The following is a 6,000-nucleotide window of genomic DNA, read 5'->3' as shown; positions in this document are numbered from 1 at the left end:
CTATCCACTAAAATAGTCATAAGTTTTAATTGTATTATATTATGATCTATTGGTCTCCAAAATTGAATTTTAAACACTATACTAAACTCTAGACTTTAATTTCAATTTTGAACTTACCCGACCCGTCAGCATTCAAAATGTGAAAGAATTTGCATTTTTGTAAAATTTTATATTTTATATATTTTCATAAATAAAAAAGAAAAAAATAAAAAATATTAAGAACACTTATTATAGAATAAAGAAAAAGAAAACACATCTTTTAACACACACAGTATTATAATAGCAAATAGAGACAGAATTTTAAGGATATTTTTAGATAAGTGAACGTTTTCTCTTTTGTTATTATTATCTTTTTAATAAACAATATAAATATCTTTTATTTAAATAAATAAATAAATATAAGTTAATACTAAATAATATACCAAAATTTAGTTGATGATGGTTTTTGAATTCTCCTTTTTTTTATGAATTTTTTCGTCTGTTCTCTTTTTCTTGGATTCAAATTTATAGGTCTCTTTTTTTTATTTCCATGTATTAAAATTTTAAAATATCATTTTTAAAATTTTTACTAAATAATTTCTCTAGATTTTTTTTAACTTTTTTTATATAAATTTTCTCAGCTTCCTCTCTTTTTTCTTTTGTTTTTTTGTACTTTTCTAATTTTTTAAGAACTCTTTTTGCATTATTATTTTTTTAAAGTTGTTTTCTCTTATCACTTTTTTTTAATACAGGCTTATTTTGATATTTATAGAGAAATTAAAATATAGTTCAATCAACACAAACTAAAAAATCTTTTGTACATATTTCAGTTAACATTTTTAAAGTAACAGCATACGCTACTATATTTTTAAGATTTGTCTGCGTCCGCTTCTTCTTAAAAAAGATCTTATCTCTAATGTTGCTTATGTTTTTCTTTTCTTATTTTTTTATTAGATATTGATGTAAAAGATATAAAATTACTTTTGTGATTTTTATGATTTTTTATTTTTTGAGATAATAATAATAATAATAATAATAATAATAATGTGTAATTATCTGGACCATTTTAAGTTTTAATAGATTCCCTCTTTTACATTTTTATTTATAAAAAATAAAAAGGCAAAGAAGTTTATCTAAATTTGTTCTTGAAGAACGTATTGAGTACTATTAAAAATACAAGATTGATACTGTCCTAGTGCAGTTTGAAAGAAATATAAATATATAACAGATGATTGAAAATTTTTAAAAGTGAAATATAATGGGTACCGGATCAGTACAGTTATCCCATGATATATAAAATTAATATGTATGATTAGATAATAAAATGCCATGGGTATCGATTTAATGTGATTGCCCCACGTAATAGTACTTTCTAAATATAGTTGCCTCATAATGAAGATAAAATGTGATATGATAAAAACTGTTAAGCAAGATGGGTAGCAAGATAACTTTCGAATTAAAAAATAATAGGTATTGTTTGAATTCAGTTGTCCCAAAATGACAGTAGATACCAATCGGATATGATCACTCCACAAGGAAAGAAAAAACAAGATGTGTACCAATCGGGTATGGTTGTCCCACAAGAAATTGAACAAATAAGATGGGTACTAGTTGGGTTTGGTTGCCCATAAAAAATTGAAAAACAAGATGGGTACCAGTCGATTATGGGTACCTGAGAGAATAGCCTATTTGCGGGTACCAGTTGGATATGATTGTCTCATAAAAAACAAATCCGATACCAGTCGAGAATGGTTATTCTACAAAAGTAAAAATTTGATGACTGATGAGTTAGTATCAATATAATGGTTGCGTGATAGAATAGGCTGTTCATGTTTAAAATGAATTATTTTTGAGTATCAATTAGATATGATTACCTAACAAAATCAAAATTATATGGATAAAATCAATAACATGCCTAAGGCAAGATGTGATGATGGTGTGATGATGAGTTTTGAAAATATAACTCAATATTTTTAACAGATTTTTTTTAAAAAAAAAACATATCATGTATGATTGTTGTTATTACTATTTTTTTTACACATTTTTATTATCGCATTCAAAGAAAAATGAACTTAGTCTTTTCTTTTTCTCTTACAGCGTTGGTGGACAAAATTGTGATCACATCAATGTAGTACTCTTTGTTATTGTATGGAATCATTATTATGGCTCTTGGCTATGTGTGGACACAACTCCGTTCAACTTAACCAGCAAGTGTACTGGGTCATCCAAGTATTACCTTACGTGAGTAAGGGTCGATCCCACAGAGATTGTTGGTATGAAGCAAGCTATGGTCACCTTGTAAATCTCAGTTAGGCAGATTAAATGGTTATGTGTTTCGAAAATTAATAATAAATAGAAAATAAAAAGGGATAGAAATACTTATGTAAATCAATAGTGGAAATTTCAGATAGGCGTGTGGAGATGCTAGAATCCTTTCGAATTTCTACTTTCTTATTGCTTTCATCCAATCCTTCTTACTCCTTTCCATGGCAAGCTGTATGTAGGGCATCACCATCATCAATGGCTACTTTTAATCCTCTCGGGAAAATGGTCCTATGCGCTGTCACTGCAAGGCTAGTCGTCTGGAGGCATCACCCTTGTTGATAGCTACATCTCATCCTCTCAGTGAAAATGGTCCAAATGCTCTGTCACAGCACGGCTAATCATCTGTCGGTTCTCAATCAGGTTGGAGTAGAATCCCTTGATTCTTTTACGTTTGTCATCACGCCCAGCCTTCAGGAGTTTGAAGTTCGTCACAGTCATTCAATACCGGAATCCTAGCTACTAGGGTTTACATGAGTAAGTAATTGATGCATAAATCCACTTCCGGGGCCCACTTGGTGTATGCTTGGGCTGAGCTTGATCTATCCACGAGCTGAGGCGTCTTTTGGAGTTGAACTCCAAGTTATAACGTGTTTTGGGCGTTCAACTCCGGATCATGACGTGTTTCTGACGTTTAACTCCAGACAGCAGCATGTACTTGGCGTTCAACGCCAAGTTACATCATCAATTTCCGAATAAAGTATGGACTATTATATATTGCTGGAAAGTTCTGGATGTCTACTTTCCAACGCCGTTAAAAGCGCGCCATTTGGAGTTCTGTAGCTCCAAAAAATCCATTTTGAGTGCAGGGAGGTCAGATTCCAACAGCATCAGCAGTCCTTTTGTCAGCCTTTTTCAGAGTTTTGCTCAAGTCCCTCAATTTCAGCCAAAAATTACCTGAAATTACAAAAAAACACACAAACTCATAGTAAAGTCCAGAAATGTGAATTTAACATAAAAACTAATGAAAACATCCCTAAAAGTAGCTTGAACTTACTAAAAACTACCTAAAAATAATGCCAAAAAGCATATAAATTATCCGCTCATCAAGCGTATTTTGTGAAAGAAACATATAATCTTTATTGTCTTTTCTTTTAAAGAAGTGCAAAATCTTATGACATATGGTGATTATCCATTTTTTTGTAAAATTAGCAGATGTTTCATATTTCAGTATCAAAATAAATACATTGAAGCAAACAAATGTGGTATTAATGAGATAAATGATAAAAAAGAATTGTAGAGGTAAAGATTTAAAAAAAATGAACATTTGAATCATTTATAACCAAATCTTAAAAATGTTGATTGACATTGCGGTTTAAATTCCATAAAAAAGTACAATCCTTCTTTACTGCTATATGTATTGTAAGTCCACTTTTTTTAATTTTTAATTTAATTTTCTGTCAACTTAGCAAGGGAAAAATGCACTTTATTGAAAAAGGTAAGGTTGGTTTCTTCCTTGACTAAATTCCTAAAGTGGTCTCTTGAGTTTGATGCTGTGTATCAAAATCGTTCCTAAAATTCTAATTCCATCAATTACGTTTCTGGGATTGAAAAAATTGCACCATATTAGTCCCTGACCCATTTTTCGTTAATGATGCGCTGACATGACTTGATGACGTAAAACCTTTGGTGACATGTATCATCTCATGGTTTGGCCACATATAACGGTATAATGACGTATTGGTCAACGACATGTGGCATGCTATTATAAATTCAAAATTTTTAATATCTTTGAATACACTAATTTTAATTTTATTTTTTCACAAGTTATTTAAATACAAGTGCTTTTATAAAATATTTTGAAAATTTTAGTTTTAATTATATAATTTTTTTTCTTCGATGTTTTATTAAAAGGATTATATGAGATATTGATATTGATTTAGTAAAGAGTGTAAGTTAAGAGTATAATAATATTTTTTAATACAAACTTTTTAATATTTAACACCTTAATAAATATTTTAAGAATACTTGATAAGGCATTTGTTATAAATAAGGCAAGTTATGGCTATTTTTGACTTATTTTCTTTGGTTACCAAACATTTTCGTATAAATTCATTATTCCCATCCGTTTTAAGAATGTTTGATTCCCCATATAGTTGACTTCTCATTAAATTAATAAGATAGATTTATACTGTCGATTATAATAATTCATTTTATTTATAACTTAGCTTGGCCTTTTCATATATTACACTATTAATTAATATAAGCATTTATTGTAAATATGACTTGAACAGTATTAAAATAGATACAAATAAACACAAGAGTCAATAATAAACTTTTGGATTTAGCTAACATGTGCTCTAATGATACAAGTTAAAATTATTAATTAAAAAATTTATTATAAAAAATTGTATAATAAAAAATATAATTATAATTAGTGTAATCAAAAAATATTGAGAATTTTAAATTTACAAAAGAAAATGACAACAAAATGATGAAATTGACTAATTTGGTGCACGACATTCAATTTTAGGGACTAAAATGAGTCATTTGATGCAAAGTAAAGGGACCAATTTAGTGCATATGTAATAATGACATAGTAAATGACACATGGACAAATAACATTGTAACACGTGGCATAATTCGACACGTGGCAAACAGCATTGTGACACGTGACATAACCATTCACGTCAGCATGCCACGTGTCGCTGACCGACACGTTATCATACCGTTACACGTGGCAAAATCATGAGTTGACATGTGTTACCAAAGATCCACGTTATCGAGTCATGTCAGCATGTCATTAACGAAAAATGGACCAGAAACTCTCATATGGTGTAATTTTTCCAATCTCAAAAACGTAATTAGGACAATTGAAATCTCAGAGACAATTTTAGTGTAGAGCGCAATCTCACTATCTTTTTGGAGAATTAGTCTTTCTACCTCTCTAATAAAGCAAGAGACGATGACATCACCAGCAACATCAGTATAAAAGAAAAGGGCTCGCATTACACGTTTTACATAGTATTTTGATCATTGACTTGAAGTCTTGAATCTATAAATTTAAAGGTATAGTACAAAAGAATCATTGACTTGAAGTCTTGAATCTATAGATTTAAAGGTATAGTACAAAAGAACATTGACTCTAGATTACTTATTTGACATTTAACTGTTGACAACTGATTCTTATGTCTTGTATAAACCTAATTCCACTTTTTTAGACTTGCTTATTAAGGTTGCGTAAAGCACTATTACAAAGCAAAGAGGGCTGAATGCTACTACACAAAACAATAAAAAATATCAAAGATGGACGAATACTTAATTACTGCTGAACAGAACATGTTTCCAAAGTATAAATGACAACAAATGAAAAATCAAACCTTGAAAAAAGTTTCTAATCATAGAAATTCATAACCCCTTTGATAAAGAGAACGTGTAGGTGTCAAAGGAAAGTAAAGCACAATAAAAGAGGTTGATCTTTTGAAAAATTTCCTTCAGGAAAATACATATGTTAAGGGGAACAATTGGAAAACCATGATATAGGAGCATTATTAAAGTTATAATCATCTGAAAGTGTAGGCAAGCTACACTAATATCTTAATAAAGTTATATTAGAGCAAAAATTTACAGGTGCCAAAATAATCATGTCATCTGATATTAAACAAATATACCCAATAAGGTTTCATATGTTTTTTCCAATTATGAAAAAATAAAGAAAGTAAAAGTGGTTATAAAGATAGTCCTTTCCGCCTTCAAGAA

The sequence above is a fragment of the Arachis hypogaea genome, chromosome 3 (genome assembly GCF_003086295.3).
Source record: "Arachis hypogaea cultivar Tifrunner chromosome 3, arahy.Tifrunner.gnm2.J5K5, whole genome shotgun sequence".
Classification (NCBI taxonomy): Eukaryota; Viridiplantae; Streptophyta; class Magnoliopsida; order Fabales; family Fabaceae; genus Arachis; species Arachis hypogaea.
Note: the sequence above shows the minus strand (reverse complement) of the source record.